Source organism: Protopterus annectens, chromosome 1.part0 (assembly GCF_019279795.1).
Source record: "Protopterus annectens isolate FY-2018-M chromosome 1.part0, PAN1.0, whole genome shotgun sequence".
Lineage (NCBI taxonomy): Eukaryota > Metazoa > Chordata > Ceratodontiformes > Protopteridae > Protopterus > Protopterus annectens.
Genome location: NC_056725.1, coordinates 1,659,541,481 through 1,659,559,351, shown reverse-complemented (window position 1 = coordinate 1,659,559,351; position 17,871 = coordinate 1,659,541,481).

Here is a 17,871-nt window from a genome sequence, read left to right as displayed (position 1 = left end):
ATCATGAAGGGTTTTCCATCCAGATCAAAGGAGGTCATTGTACCCCTATACATCTCCCTTATCAGGCCCATGATTGAATACAAAGCCACATTTGGTATGTACCTCACCCAGCACTTGCAACAGCTGGAGAGACCCCAAAAGTACCTTACCAAGAGGATCAAGGGTCTACAACACATGTCATATGCTTCCAGACTAAAGAAAATCCAGCTCTATTCAGTAGCATACCGCCTACTTACAGGTGACCTATGCCTGACATACAAGACCATGTCCAATCAGGATTTGATGGACATGCTCCACTGCAAGCAATCCAAATCCACCAGAACCATGAGAGCTAAAGATTTGAACCTCAGCACATACATGTATAGGACATGCTGGAGGGACAGATTCATAACTCAGAGGCTTCTCACACTCTAGCACAGAATCCCAGTTCATGTTACACAGAGTCCCTCACTGACTCTCTTCAAGAGAAATCTGGACAAGTGGATGTGAGATCATAGGTTTACCCCAGGGGTCCTCCCTGTGTCACTACTAGACAGAGGCACAGTCAATTAATTCGATTAAGTAAAGGGGTCATAATGTGTCACTACTAAGTCAGAGGCACAACATTCGGAATCTATTCTGTACACTTATTACCACTATAAGGGGTGGCAATAGCCACATCACTATGGCTAGGCTTATAAATGCACTAGGGCAGATAGGCTAGTAGTAAATTATGACACTATGAAACTATGGTGTATGTGTAGGTATTTTCAGTCAGGCAATATAATGTGGTTTGGGGGGCTTGATATCTTCATGTATTCCAACATAGGCCTGGTGCAGTTCCTGCTATTAGGACAGTGGTCTGCAGCAAGGTATATAGTGGTAGGCAGTTTTAGCCATTGGTATTTGACCATGGCTAATCCATGCTGCTTCTTGTTGTGGTACCAACATGGGGGTGTGGTTATCCATGACATTTATTGCTAGTCACCCTCGTTTTGTAGCTTGTTCCATGTTTTTCAGCTGTACATCACTGTATGAGGTGTGACCTGGTAGTGTTAGGGTGCTGATGTGGGCTTTGACCCAGTTTTCTATTACAGCACTGATATCTACATTCTCTATACTGTGTGCATTTACACTGCATGCATCTTGCTGTTTATACTTCTGGCATTGGGTAGCATTACATCTAGGTCCCTATCCCTTGTGGTACCTATGAAGGTGGGTTTGTGTTTTTGTGGTTCATAATTGGTGAGGGTGGATGTTAGTCAGGGTCCTCAGGTGTGCATATGGTACATGGTGTTACATTACTTAACACATGGCATTCATGCCTCAGGTGGTGCTGCAGGGCTGCCTCTGTCGGATGCACATACTACACTCCCTGTACATGTTTGGAAGCAGGTTGTGTCATGTTAGGCGTCCCTGTTACTATATGAGTGAGTCAGAAGGGGTATCAGTTCCGGTGTTCCTACTGAGCCAGTGTATGTGCTATGCGTTGCCTCTTTGCCAAGGCCAGGGCATACTGGGCACGCCTCCTTCTGCCTACTGGGGCAAGGTCAGGTTGTTCCTCCTCTGAGTCACCCTCTGCCTGTGGTGGCCTTGGCAATGGTGGGGGTATGTTTGGCCCAGCCCTATGCTGGTCCTACTGCAGCTGTTTCCACAGGATCATATTATGTAGCATAGCACATATCATGATCATTTGGGTACATGTAGTTGGTGTGTACTGCAAGGCTCCACCAGATGTGTCCAGACACCTGAACCATGACTTGAGCAGCCCAAACACACGCTCTATGACATTACGTGTTTGTGCGTGTGCCTCATTATGGCGTTCCTGTTCAGGTGTGTGTGCATTTCTGATGGATGTCATCAGCCATGGCTCAAGTGCATAACCTGCATCCCCCACTAGGTGTCCGTGTGGGAAGTCCCCACTGGCAAATGATTGGTACAGCTGCGTCAGATGCCAGATGTGGGAATCGTGGTAGCTCCCAGGGCAGCCAGCACACACATTCATTATTATGCCCTGGGCATCACACACGACCTGGCAGTTGATGGAGGGGAATCCCTTGTGGTTAATATAGGCTCTACCCTGCTCACCGGTTGGTGCTTTGATGCATATGTGCGTGCAGTCTATTGCACCCAGTACCTCAGGGTATCCCGCTATTTGCTGGAAGAGACGCATATTGCTGGCCACAACCTCACGGGCATTAGGGAAATATACATGATCACCGACATGTGCTGACATGGCATCCAGGAACTGGTGCAGTACCCTGGAGGCTGATGCCTGTGATATCCCCATCATATCACCAGTTGGTCGCTGAAAGGTACCTGTTGCTAGTATTCTTAGGCCAACACATACCTTGGTTTCCACTGGGATGGGTTCCCCTCTGTTGGTTCTGAGTGTGAGATGTGGCCTGCACAGCTCAACAATTTGCTGCAGAAGGTCTCTGTCCACTCTGTAGCGCTCTACTATCTCCAGCTCATGTCACCCATGGTAGGTGACCTTGGGCCTGCATACTCTTCTCCTTCTCCTCACTCTGGGTTGTCTGTCAGCATCTGCATTGTAATATCCAACACTGCTGTTAAATAGAACAATGACCAAAAAAACAAACATTGAGAGAAAAAACCTTTATCCAAAAACAAAGCTTTCAGGCCAAAACCCTTTTTCAATGTTAAACATTGAAAAAGGGTTTTGGCCTGAAAGCTTTGTTTTTGGATAAAGGTTTTTTTCTCTCAACGTTTGTTTTTTTGAGCATCTGCATTGTCACCACCCTCAGCAATTCGTCTATGCCTGATTATAACAGCTATGGCAGCCCCTAGCATTTCTGCTCTGAGTTCAGCTTTTCCAGTTTTCAATTCTGATAGCTTACTCCTTTCTTGCAGTATCTCTTGAGAGAAACACCCTGCATTGCTGTTTGCAGTGTTTTAAGTGCTGGGTTGGGCTTCTAGTCTGCCTGTGTAATTGCCTGCTTCTAATTGTTATCACCAATTAACTCCAGCAGTATTCTCTGACAGCTTCCTTGTAATCTGGTTGTTTCCTTTTTCCTCTCTGTTTCCTCAGGGGGAGCAATGTTCACACCAGCATAAGCACGCTCACACGCTTAAACGCGCGCACACATACTTACACGGTTTGGACTTGGCTGAATCATGGTAAAACGTGGGCACACAGCGTTATACATCAGGCAACAGGCTTCCTGATGTTTACATTGCCTTACACACGTGCATGCCCGCGCAAACCATTTTAAACGGTTTGCGACACGCTCCCACATGGTGAACCTGCCTTACACACGCGCACATGCGTGCATGCACGTATATCAAGAAAGTTTGAGTGTAGGGATAGTGTACACCCTCTATTTCTTGACTTTCCTAGTGTTCTGTTGGGACACACCTCTCTCCCTGATGTCTGTCTGTCATCTGTCACGTTACACTGCTCTCCAATGTGATACATTTATTTCTATCATCCCCCCCGTGATGTCACCTACCTCTTACTCTATTCCTCCCCCTTCTGTAACTCTTACACTACTCGAACAGTGCTCATTAGCTATGTGGCAGTGTGATTCAGTATTGTAACCCTCATTTACATAGGATTGCCTAGTAATGTTTAGTTACATCTCTTACACTGAGCTTCCCCCCCTTGGCAACCACTACACGGTGGCCATATTGTTTTTGGTCTGCTAGTCCCTGCATTGTCATTCCATGTACTACATAAAACCCACAATTGTAGGCTTATAAGCTTCAGTTTTCACTTTTAGGTAGCGCACCCTGTTTGCACGGGTGTGTGCTGCAGTTAAACATCAAAATCCCCCCCCAAAAAAAAAATTATTTTAAATAATTTTGCAACACTTTTTAATGCCAATGGCCACATATTTGGCCATTGGCATGCTAGATGACACATATGCAACCTTTATTTGGAGCTGACATAGCTCCGTTGTAAAATTTGCAGAAATGTACTCAGTTGTCAGCTGAGTACATTTCTGCAGCTAAAACATCCGTTACACGGACTGGTTTGGGCTTCCTGGATCGCTCAAATACCTCATTTGCATATCTTTGAGCTGCAAATGAGGTATTGAGCATTTCCACCCCCAGTCCGTGTAAGAGACGTTTTAGCTGTCTCTTACATGGAGGTTTGGGCTGTTCCTGGATCGGGAGGCTTACACGGAGGCTTACACTACTCTTAAACTCCGTGTAAGCCTTCATGAATCCGGCCCTATGTGTGAAAAACCATGTTTTAAAAAAATTGGGTTCAGGATAGCTGCTAGATTGAAATGCATGAATAGCAAACAGTCTGTGTAAATACATACTGTACAGAATACATTGTAATAAGTTTAAAAGTAATTTGTCAAGTTGTATTATCACTGGTTTTACCCCAGTAAAATAATTGCTTTCAAATATTTATTATCTAAGCCCAGTTCAGTACTTTATGTTCACTTCACTGTCAACCAAGATGTTAATTAGCAGTTCAAAGACATGATCATAATGTTATGGTTAAAATGACATTGAAACTGTATATTTTCAGTAGTGTATAAATGCTTGCAGTAGCACATGGTTCTTGTCTCTTATAGTTAATTCAACAAGTTGCAAAGAGTTAATGAAACAGTTCTAAGTCATAAATTAAATTCTGTAATTGCAAAAAAATAAATTAATCAAGTTAAACTAAAGCAGACAGCTCATAACTGATAAAATATTTTCACAGAATGGTCTGCAAAAGAAAAAGTTGTTAAATACATTCAGTTTTGGTAGTGATACTTAATAACTATGTAAAATTGCATTTTGATCAAAAGAAGACTAAAAGTTTGTTTCTTGTGTTTTCTATATAATGTGATCAAAAAATACGTATCAGTATAAAATGTTTTAAGTATATTTAAAAACAGAGGGAATTGTTAGATATTATGAATATAAGGCTGAAATTAATTCTGTTGTAAATATGCTGAAAGAAAAAGCTTGCTTAAATGCAGAAACAGAGTTTAGTAATATGTGATCAGCAACCATACTAAATGACTGTGGCTTAAAAAAATAAGGAACTTACTTATGAGTGTATTACACACACATCAAGAAAACTGACTTCTTACAGACATGACAAGAATGTAATCTGCTTTCACTGGACAACAGGACATGTTTTTCTAAGAAAGTCTAAAAATGTGCTTTTCTAATCCACAAGGCGTTTCCTTGAAGACAGTTTACTTATCAGCATTTGCACAAGAACAGATGTGTTAGCATTTGCGTCATCAAGCCAGTATCTTTCCAAAACCTAGAGGGTGTGTGTTTAACTAAAATATGTATAAAAAGTCTGTATTAAATCTAGTTATGTTAGAGGTATGGTAGGGACACAAGTCCTGAGGTAAATGTTATATCTCTCACATCATCTGTACTATATGAGAAGTAAAGTTGGAACAGTACTTTTAAGCTGCAACGTTTGTCCAGTTTGGTTTATTATAAAAGTTATTGGTTACTGCTCTTAAAGACAGGTGCTGCAAAGTATATTCTCTCATCAGTGTATATTCTGCAAGTTTCTGTATGCGACAGACTGTGAATGCAAATATAACCAGACTTTGAATTTTAGCAGAATCCAGCCAGCAAATCCCACAGCAAGAGCAAGCAGTAAGAAGCAGTAAGCAGAGCTCAATATATTTTTTCATTATCCAAATGGTAAGTCTGACCAAGAGCAAGGCTGTTTAGGAGTGGCCTGTACAGTGTCACCAAATACACATGCAAGTAGTCTAAGAGCTTAAATATCTTTAAACAAACCAGACACAATTAAAAGTTTTAAATATATTTAATAATAAATAATAAAAGAACAAGACAATACTCAAACAACACAGTAACTGCAGAGTTCAGAATCACAGGAAATATTTTAAAACAACATTGCAGGACAGCCTCAAAGAAATATAGAAAATATCTAAACTAATCTTTACTATATTCCTATCTATATCTAAGAGAAATTATTGTACCCTAGACTTACTTACAGAGCAATGCAAATGCAGATGATGGATGTTTCTAGGTCCAAGACAAGATACAAAATGCACAGTCTCTGAGAGAGTTCCCAAATTAATATCAAAACATTACTACTTGGTTAGCCTAGATGACATCACTCTTTGTCACCTGCCTTCAGTTCCCAGGCTAACCGAAACGTAACAAAATGTAACATTTCTCTGTGAAACAGTTGAACGGCAGTTCAAAAAATACCAATAAGTGAAAAAAGAAGAACGCCAAGGACCACGGTCTTCTCCTCTGTTATGGAAGCAGCAAAACACGAACGCCACAAGAATTAACACTTTTATTCATCAAAAATATATCCAACACACGCGTTTTCGTCCTACATACAGGACTTCATCAGACAACCATATTTAACTTAAAAAAAATTTAAATAGTCTGTTCCATCAACTAATTTGTTAATAATCCAATAAAATACAACTCTACCAAATTAAACTAACCAATCTTCCTTTACATCTCATGAATATTAATACCTACTCTCTAAAAGTGTCTTGTGCATGAACTTAATCATTTCATTCCATTCATTTATATAAATATTTTAAATAAATATTCATAAATAAAATACTAAATAAGTTACTTTAAAACCTCTCTTTATAACTATCTAAATAAATTAATTTAAAAGCTCAGGTATGTGAATATTCATCTATTTGTTTTTTATTTGTTTTTTGTGTGTATATTTATATGTCATACAGAAATCTCTTAAACCTATATTTCATGTTTATTCTACCCCCATCTGGTGTTCATTTTGAAGTATTACATGTTGAATTTTGATCAAATATTGTTAGCCTTTAAAGCAGGGAAGAAATAGATATGAAATCATTCATTCCTGGTTTATTTATATTGGAATAGTCATTATGGACAAATTGCTATATGATGGAAAGATGAATGCAATTTTGAGAAACGAGAATATTTACACTATAGTATCCTTGAATGAAGTTAATGTAGCATACAAAAGAATAGATAATTTGTTAGAAGATCTACTTACTGAAGAAGTAATAGATATGAAGACATTTAAGTATTTAGAGGTGAACAAACCCAGGTTAGCTACAACATTCGGGATACCCAAAATCCATAAAAACAAGGATGACCCCCCCTTAGACCTATAGTTTCGGCAGATGGCTCTAAAACTGCAGCAATGGCTAAATTTGTGGATTTCAAATGTAAACACATTTGGGTCAACAATAAGACTATATTAAAGGACTCCTGGGACTTTTTGAGCCTTTTGAAGCCTGAACACTATAGGGAGGATATGTTATTTGTGACAATAGATGTCATTGACTTATTTAGTTGTATTCCCTATCAGGAAGGGATAGAAATGTTTGAAGAAAGTGTTTTTGAAGATAAAAAATTTAATCAAAAGGACAAAATAGCCTGTGTAGCACTAATGGATTATGTGCTAAAATTCAACTTCATTACTTTTCAAGGGGAGTATTATCAACAAAAATCTGGAGTGGCTATGGGAGCGGCATGTGCCTCCACATATGCTAACATTGTGTTATTAAAATGGGAAGAAAAATATATTATTAATAGTGAATACAAGAAATACTGGTTAGCATACCACAGATTTTTGGATGATATAGTTTTATTCTGGATAGGGGGGGCTTGATAAATTTTTAGAATTTTTTGAATATATTAGTAGAACTACTAACTTCTTGAGATTCACATATTCTACCAGTTCCGAAACATTAAAATATTTAGATATAGAGTTATATAAAAGAGAAGGAAAATATGAAACTAAAGTGCACAGAAAGGAGACTTATGTTAACTCCTATCTACATTTCAATAGTGCCCACCCCCTGCATAGTAAAAAGAATATTGTCAAAGGGCAATTTGTCAGGGGGTCTAGAATGACTAGTTGGGATGAAGACTTTGAAGTAGAGTGCACAGTTTTAGAAAAAATGTTTTTGGAACGTGGTTATCCTGCAGAATTTGTTAGCAACATAAGGAAAGAAGTGGAAAAAGGAAGGCAGGAGAGATTTAAGCCAATCTTGGGAGAGGGATTAGTAATGAGAATGAAAACAAAGTTAATAGGAACAAAGTGGGTCAGCAAGTATATAAAAGAAGTTTAGTAGTAGAATACAATGCTTCCAATAGGAAAGTAAAGGAATTTTTAAATAGGGAATGGAATAAATTCTCCGCTTTGACGGACATGGAAGAGATTACTAGAATGGAACCAAAGATTGTTTACAAAAATTCTTATAGCTTAAAAAGGTTGATGGAAAGAAATGGATATAGCAAGAATAAAGGGAATAGAAACAAAGTAGGAACATATAGATGTGGAAGGTGCCACCAATGTTCATACATTATGAACAGAGGAGAAGTTTATATAGAAAGTAGAAAGAGATGGTTAGGCAGCAAGGGTTTTTTTAACTGTGATAGTAAAGGGGTCGTATATCTAGTTATCTGTCAAACGTGTCAGTCATTTTACGTAGGGAAGACTGAGAGACAATTGAAAAGAAGGATATACGAACACACTTACGATATCACAAAAAAGAAAAACACAAATGCACTGTTTAAGCATTCCATTTCCTGCACAAAGTTTAAGTATGAATTTTTTGTTCTGGATCAAGTTAAACCAGATTTAAGAGGGGGCCTGTGCGAAGAAATATTAGAAAGCAGGGAGCTTTGGTGGCAGGTCAATTTAGATGCAGGAAATAAACCAGGAATGAATGATTTCATATCTATTTCTTCCCTGCTTAAAATAAAGGCTAACAATATTTGATCAAAATTCAACATGTAATACTTCAAAATGAACACCAGATGGGGGTAGAATAAACATGAAATATATGTTTAAGAGATTTCTGTATGACATATAAATATACACACAAAAAACAAATAAAAAACAAATAGATGAATATTCACATACCTGAGTTTTTAAATTAATTTATTTAGATAGTTATAAAGAGAGGTTTTAAAGTAACTTATTTAGTATTTTATTTATGAATATTTATTTAAAATATTTATATAAATGAATGGAATGAAATGATTAAGTTCATGCACAAGACACTTTTAGAGAGTAGGTATTAATATTCATGAGATGTAAAGGAAGATTGGTTAGTTTAATTTGGTAGAGTTGCATTTTATTGGATTATTAACAAATTAGTTGATGGAACAGACTATTTAAATGTTTTTTAAGTTAAATATGGTTGTCTGATGAAGTCCTGTATGTAGGACGAAAACGCGTGTATTGGATATATTTTTGATGAATAAAAGCGTTAATTCTTGTGGCGTTCATGTTTTGCTGCTTCCATAACAGTGGAGAAGACCGTGATCCTTGGCGTTCTTCTTTTTTCACTTATTTCTCTGTGAAAAATACATATCTCTTAGATGTTTGCTGAGAACTGAAAGTTGTAAAACAATTAAATACTTTTACATTTTAGACCTAGTAATTACTTCTCTCCAAGACAATAGGAAAACCTCTAAATCTAGACATTGTGATAGATTGCTGCACTGAAACTGAGATAACAGAATCATAAAACAACTGCCACTTATTTTCTTGAGGGTTTGCAAGTTAACTCTGGATGTTCCAGCTTCTACTATTAACACATACATTTGCACAAGTATATAGTTTATATACATTTCTGTTCTTTTCCAGCAGGGTACTGTGGAGACATCCTTAATGTTCAGTACATAACATACAATTCTGCAGCAGTAGTTTAATATACACATGACATATATTTTTCTTACATTTGTAAGACAAGCATATGAATCATATTAATATTCACAAATGACATAATTATTTACAAACTTCCAGAAAGCTCGGCTAGCAGTGCTTTCCTGGTGTCACATTTCTCCCCTCCCAGAAATATCTATCTAGTTTTTCAAGTTACTCTTGAGAAACGTTGCTTGAGAGGGTGAGCCTATTTGGGAATGCCTTACCCCATTCCCTGTCTTGAGAGCCCATCTGTGTTGGTATTGCTAACCACACTGTGGTGCTGCACTGTCATATCATATGCTTGCAACCCTAGGCTCCACCTTAGTAACTTGGCATTTTGCTGGTAATCTTGATGTAGCCATGTTAAGGGATTGTGGTCTGTAACTACAGTGAATTTCCTTCCATATGGATAAAGTTGAAGTTTCTGCAGTGCCCACACTATGGCTAGACATTTCTTTTCTATGGCTGCATAGCATTCCTCCCTGGGTTGGAGCCTATGACTGAGATATACCACTGGGTGCTCTTCTCCTTCTGAGGAAACCTGACTAAGTACAGCCCCCACCCCATGGTTTGAAGCATCCACCTGCACAACACATTCTTTGCTGTAATCTGGACTGGCTAATGCAGGGGTCCTCCCAAAATTCTCTTTTAAGCTTCTAGAATGCCTGTTCACATGCTGGGGTCCACACTACCTTATCTGGCCTGTTTTTCCTTGTCAGGTCTGTGAGGGGAGCAGCTATGGTACTATAACTGTGGACAAACTTTCTGTAGTACCCTGCTGTCCCTAAGAATGCACTCACACACTTTTTGGTAACAGGGGCAGGCCCTGCCTGAATGACTTTCACATTGGCAGGTTCTGGCCTGATGTTACCATTCCCCACTCTATGTCCTAGGTGGGAGACCTCTGCCATACCCACCTGACACTTACTGGGCTTAATGGTCAACCCTGCCCTCTATAGTCTGCCCAGCACCTCCCTGACATGCTGAAGGTGCTCTTGCCAGGAATGGTTGTAGATGGCAATATCATCTAGGTAAGCAAAGGCAAAATCTCCTTCTCCTTCTAGGATATGATCTACCAGCCTCTGGAAAGTCACTGAGGCATTTTTCATCCCAAAGGGCATCTTTGTGAACTCATACAAGTCAAAATAAGCCACAAAGGCTGACCACTCTTTAACACTGGGAGTCAAGGGCACCTGCCAGTAACCCTTGGTAAGATCAATAGTGGTAAGATACTTAGTCCCACCAGGCTGCTCTAGGGCTTCATCTGTCCTCAGCATGGGGTAAACATCTGATTCTGTTTGACTAATTTACTGTAGTCCACGCAGAACCTGGTGCTGCCAACCTACTTTGGTACCAGCACCACTGGGGAGGCCCAGGGACTGCTGGACTCCTAAATTACCCCTAGTTTCAACATTTCCTGTATCTCCTCCCTCAGAGTCTGTTTGACACGCTCAGGCACCCAATAAGGGGCCTACTTAATAGGCCTTTGGGGTCTTGTATCCACATGGTGCTGCACCAGGTAGATGCACCCTGGTTTCCCAGTGAACATGCCCCCAAACTCCTGTAACACTGCTCGGATTTCTTGAACCTGGGTAGGGGATAGCTGCTGGGACATTGCTACCCCTTCCACTGTCCTGGTGTCATCAGCTATATATTGTTGTCTGAGAACCTCCTAGTTGGACTTGTGCCATGGCACTTGCATAAAATACTGAGTTCTGTAGTCTGTGTAGTTAGATAGGTAGAGGTTCTATTCTCACAGCAGTTATGTGTGTGTGTGTGTGTGTGTGTGTGTGTGTGTGTGTGTGTGTGTGTGTGTGCTCTTGCTTGACATTACAGAGAGCTTTTTACAGTAGCATGATGGACACTGTTATTACCATATTCTCAACAGACACTGCTGATGTCATCAGCTATATCAGATTTTTGGATATGCAGTCATCCCATCAGGGCATGGTCAGAAACTGGCCTGGAGGCCAGGCAGACGTCACCTCATCCTATACCAGACAGATTACAATGACATTGCTTTTAATATATCGACATACATCATGGCATGATTTGTAGGCCTTGTGTTATCTTGCTGAGAAAGCCCCGTGGTGTCTCCAACTGCTGCATGTGTCTGGTGAGGTACATGCAAAACAGAGCATTACACTGTTTTACTGTTCTGATGAGGTTCGACTACAGTGCTGTTATACAATCCTAAGATCTGAATATGATGGTCTGACTTATGATGGGAACATATGTTTGCACTGGAAAATCATTAAAAAGAGAAGTTAGAAAGTAATGATACACATTGCAGTTTCAGACTTCACAACCCTCACAAGAACATTTATTATAAAATTGTGAAATATAGATGCTATCAACTGTCTAACTTTCCAAGGCCAATAGGCCAATATAAGTCAAAGGTACAATTACCAGTTCAACACCACAAATGCAGACATAATAAGCAATAAGTTAGCTATGCACCTTGAGCATCAGGCACAAATCTTTTGTATCCCTGGATCCAAAGTGTCTGCATGAACACAGGCAAGCTATGTGCTGGATCTATATCTTGGTATGTTGGACAGGTGTGAGCCATGCATGGTAAAGGTGGCAGTTCATCATTGTTTTCCCCGACCACAAAAACTGGCTCTGTCAGGAATTGCACTGGCACCTCCATACCCAAGGTCTGATGCAATGCTGCTACCTGAATGTGACTGATGTCTGCTGGATGAGCTCCCTTCATGGGGACACCCAGGACCATGACCCCATGGCCTACCAGGTTTGGGTGTGAACAGCACACTCACTGATGGAGCAGTGGAAGTACTGCCACTATAGGAGCATGATCAGGCACTGCCACATTGGCTGATAGAAGATGATGTGGCTGACCTATGCCCACAAGGATGCCATTCTCCTCCCAGCAGACATTCCATCACAGACACTGCTTGCTCCTTGACAGACACCCCTCAGTCCAACATGTCATTGATCTGATCCAGTGAATCGGCAACACAGTGGAACCAGACACTCATGTTAGGCTGTGCCACATCCACAACCCTGAGCATTTCTCTGGAGCACCTAATGGAACATGCCTGTGCCTCCATGATGGCCCTAAACATACACTGAGTGGTATAAGAAGAGACACCTACACCAGGTGGAGGAGTGATAGCAGGCTTCCTCCAGGCCCCTTATCAATCCTTCTGTGTAGCATTCACCCCACACTTTGGCTTTGACCAGACATAACAGGCACTGAAGCTGCAGTAGCCACACTTTCCTGATCAATGTCCTTGCCATCCACCTGTCCAATATCTGTGGTCTCAGTGGACTGTGTAGGCGTAAACCTACTGCCTGTGTCCGATGGAAATGCAGGGGATTGCAGTGTGCTAATCTATGTGTCAGATTTAACCTCTGCACCCCCAAAGTGTGCCTCAGTTTGGCCACCATCATCATCAGGTTCTGTTAATAAACTGATATCGGTTGGCACAGGGCCCACACTCCCTCTGTTATGATCACCTGCGATAAAAAGCAAGCAACACAGGAATAAATTAATACCTGCACTACTATACTGCAATATATGCTAACAAACTAACAGCACTGCCACTATTACAGACAGTACAGCAATACTCACAAAAAGCCTGAGATCAAAATCACACACTACGATATTTCTTTAAATTGCTCAGCAGTACTGACATAAAAATGATTGGGTTACCATCTGCAGAAGACATACTCCGCTGTAGTCCAGATTTGTCTTGGAAGATGTTAAACAAGAGGTAAGGGCAACATCATCATAATTAACAGTAGCACAGGGGGTAATACTTTCATCCCTTTATATGTCCATTAACTATTATTTCAACAAGAAGGTGGTTGAAAACTGAAGCCTAAGCTTATAACTGTCACAGTCTTCATCCTCCTCCCAAAAAAAGACGTGACATAGAATTAACTTATTCATTTCAATTGTTTTACTATATAACAGTATTTAGCTGTTTAGATAACAAAGCCTACATGGAAGCTTCTCCTGGGACTGCTTGCTGTCTCAGAAACTGTAGCTTTGACTTCCAGCACATGCTGTGCTGCACTCCCCTGGGAGCTGTCTGGATCTCAGATATTGGCCAGGAACTCTTCATTGGGTTAGTGGTGGATCCCCAGCAGGCCCTCCCCTTGCTAATCATCTGGTTATGGCCCACTGCAGCTGCTCTCCTTCGTACAGATGTGATCATGGCAGTGGACTTTGGTGCACCTATTCATATGTCCTGCCATGTCCACCCACAGCATTTAGGTCACAGACAATCTGCTGCCCTATTCACATCCTACTTGCCATATCTCCCCAGAGAAAAATACCATGTTGCTGAAACCCATCAATGATAACCTGGTTCCTGGCATCAGTGAAGGGGAGCCTCAGTGGATTGTCATGCCTAGGTGGCATACTTGTAGGTGTCCTAAAAGACAACAGAAGTATAATACACATGAGTATCACATAACTACAAAATAACTGTTTCCAGATAAAACAGAAAAGGTAGACAGTCAGTACTACCCACTGGAGAAACATAAAACAGTCTAAAGATGTGAAATACTAACAACAGCCAGGATGCAAAATAAGGAGAGTAACAACAGCAACATGTCCTTGTTTGCACCATAACAGTAACTCACCTTTGCTCCCTCCAAAAAAGAACAGGCAAATGAACAATTTTCCTAACAAAAACATCTTTGAAATGCTAAAAGTGCTATCAAAGGACCTGTCCCTTAAACATTTGTACATATTTATCACACAGCATTCCATTTTCATGTACTGGCAATCATGTGTAGCTGTGAAATGGTTTGACAGACAGGCCCATGCTATCGGTACACTTCTAACTATTGCATACAGGTGTAAAATCCTTTGCTTCACATTATTCTTAAATACATTCCAGCATATGCAGTATGTAGGTGACAAAATGGAAGCATACCTTCTGAACTTCAGTTCTCCTCTGTACAGATATATCCTGAAAAAAAATCATTTCTGCAGTCTTCCAAACATACAACTCTCCTCACCATCAGTTTGCCTAGCTAGATGGTTGCCTTTTTATATTGGGTGTAGATTATTAGTGGATTGCAACTGTGAGTGACTACTGTTTGGGAGAAGGAAAACACAATACCACCACTGCAGGCTGCCTTACTTCCATTGGGTGAGTCAGGTTAGATCTAGAAAGTGTTAGACGTAAGGTTGGACATGTAAGTAACTAGCACACAATTCACATGTTGTGCTCCTTAATATCCAACCTGCCTTTCATTTTTTGCTAACTGCATGTATTATTTTCACTTAATGTCCTCACATATTTTAAGGCCAATAATATAGAATGGGTTACACAGTGCATATCTCAGAATACTGGTCACTTAACTGATGAATAACCAACAAACACAGAAAGGCAAGACAGAGCTGTATATTTTCAAGCAATAAGCATAACAGGTTGTGTGATTACTAAGTGCACTACATTCAAATATAATAAATGTAAAAAAATGTACAGATAACAGTTTATGGTTTGATATCAGTGCACATTCAGTTGCAGTTGGTTGTGTGAAGAATGAGTTCAGTTCTTTGCTGCAAAACTGTTTCTCTGGCAAACAAGGCTAAGGCCATCATCTTCTTGTGTGTATGTCATACATTGATTTTCCTCATTTCAACTACTTGCCCCTTTTGTTTTCCATTTTATTTTCCTTTTCTGTCAGTTAAGCTGCAGGTGTGTTTCATAGATGCTAATTACAGCATAAGCAGCTGAACTGCATGCTAATCAACCAAGCCAACACAGTGGAGCTATTCAACAATTTATAAACCAGCCATGTAGTCTCCATACTGGTTTTTCCTGTAGATTTAAAAACTTTTAGAGTACAGACACGGAAAGTCTATACAGACAGAATGTTAGGGGCTACTGCTGCTTTAATCCATTTGTATGTGATACAAGCTGAAGCCAATGCTGCTGCTCTGCCAATAGGCCTAAGCTGAGAAGGAGAAGATTTTTCAGGCCCCATTTAACTTTTCACAACGTATATGATATGGAAATTGTACAGAGCTACAGGGTGGACCAGGACACATTACAGTAACTCTGAGACCTCTGCCTCCCTCAACTCAGATCCAGAGTCAACCAGGAGAACCCATCCTAGTGGAGACAAGGATATGTGTAGCCCTTAGAATCCTAGCTACAGGTGCCTTTCAGAGACCAACAGAAGACATGCTGGGGGTGTTGCAGATATCAGCATCCATGATCCTCCATCAATTCTTGAATGCTATGCTCCAACATGCCAGTGACCACATATATTTTCCCCATACTATTGAGGACAGGGCCAGAAATATGTAGGAGTTCTACCCTGTAGCACACTACCCTGAAGTATTGGATTCCCTAGATTTCACTCATGTAGAAATGAAGGCACCACCTATGGAACAGGGTAGGCTCTACATTAACAGAAAGGGTTACCACTCTGTCAACTGCCAAGTCATGTGTAATGCCAAGGGCATCACCCTGAACATGTGTGCTGCAAACCCTGGGAGTTACCACGGTTCATATATCTGGCACACCTCCCAATTGTACCAGATGTTTACTGGAAGGATACCCCACAGAGTCATTTACTGGGGGATGCAGGCTATGCACTGGAACCGTGGCTGATGACACCCATCAGAAATCCACACACATCCATGGAAGCACGCCGTAATGAGGCACACACTCAAACCAGAAATGTCATAGAACATGTGTTTGGGCTGCTGAAGTCATGGTTCTGGTGCCTAGATACATCTGGGGGAGCCCTGCAGTGCAATCCATGGACATGTACAGAAATCTTCACAGTGTATGCCATGTTACACAACATAATCATGAGGAAACAGCTGAAGCAGGATCAGCAAGTAGAAGGGGCACACATCCCACCACCAATGCCAAGGTCACCACAGGCAGATGAGGAGTCAGACAGGCAACTACCAGCTGCTGTGGGTGCAGGCAGACATAGGCATGCTCAGTATGCCCTTCCATTGGCTAAGACACAACACATAGTGCACTCTCTCACCACCTAGGGGTATAAAACCTTCTTCTTGCTCACATATATATAGTAACATTGATGACAGGCAACTCACACAATCTTTACCTCCCTATGTATTGGCTGTGTACTGCTTGTGTTAGACAGAGTCAGCCCTGAACCAACACTGTGGCAACTGCTGCATTTACAAGGTAAGTCCTGAACCTGGAGTGTATTGTTTAATAGTATTATGGCATATCCTTGTATTTCATCAGTTGGTACAGTAAGCAAGTAAAAGGTGGGAGATTTGTACAGACATTACCTTCACATGTGACATCAAAGACTTACTTGACTTATATGTGTCCATTAGTAAGTAGTAGGCCTCAGGCATCAAAGATTCACACAGTCATACCTTTCAAAAGTACTGATGATCACTGCATGCCCTCAGTTTAGCATCATAAGTTTGTACTGGAAAATCATTAAAGAGAGAAGTTAGAAAGTAATGATACACACTGCAGTTTCTGACTTCACAACCATCACAAGATCAAACAACAGTCAGGATGCAAAACAAGGAGAGTAACAAGAGCAACATATCCTTGTTTGTAGCATAGCAGTAACTCACCTTTGCTCCCGCAACAAAATAACAGTGTACACTTGTTTTTGCCATAACAGTAACTCACATTTGTTCCCCCCCCCCACAAAAGGACAGTGTACCCTTGTATGTGCCATAACAGTAACTCACCTTTGCTCCCCTCCAAATTGTCAGTCTGTGCTTAATTGTGCCATCCAACCTGCCCTTCAATTGTTGGCAGCTGCATATCATATTATTCCCAGTTAATATCCTCACACATTTTAAGGCCAGTTATGTAGAATGGCTTACACACTGCATGTGTCAGAGTACTGAGTGAAATAACTGATGAATGACTAACAAACACAGAAAGATAAGACAGAGCTGTATATTTGCAAGCAATAACAGGTTGTGTGATCACTAAGTGCACTATGTCCAAATATAATAAATATAATAATTTCTCTTTCTGTCTTTGTTCATGTAATGTCTTTTATTTATTTATTTATTGCCAGTATTTTGCTTGATGCAGCTCATAGAGCAATCATGGGAAAGGAGGAAATGAATGGATGTTTTGGCTGTGCTTATGTCATTTGCACAAACTGTGATAGTGCGTAAACTGGCTAACTAGACCACCTAGGAAGCAGACCTGACCCAGACAACCACAAATAAAAAATGGATACATTCAATTAATGACATTAGTGTCATGTAAGTAGGCATGTGGCAGCAGGTGCTAAGTGTAGGT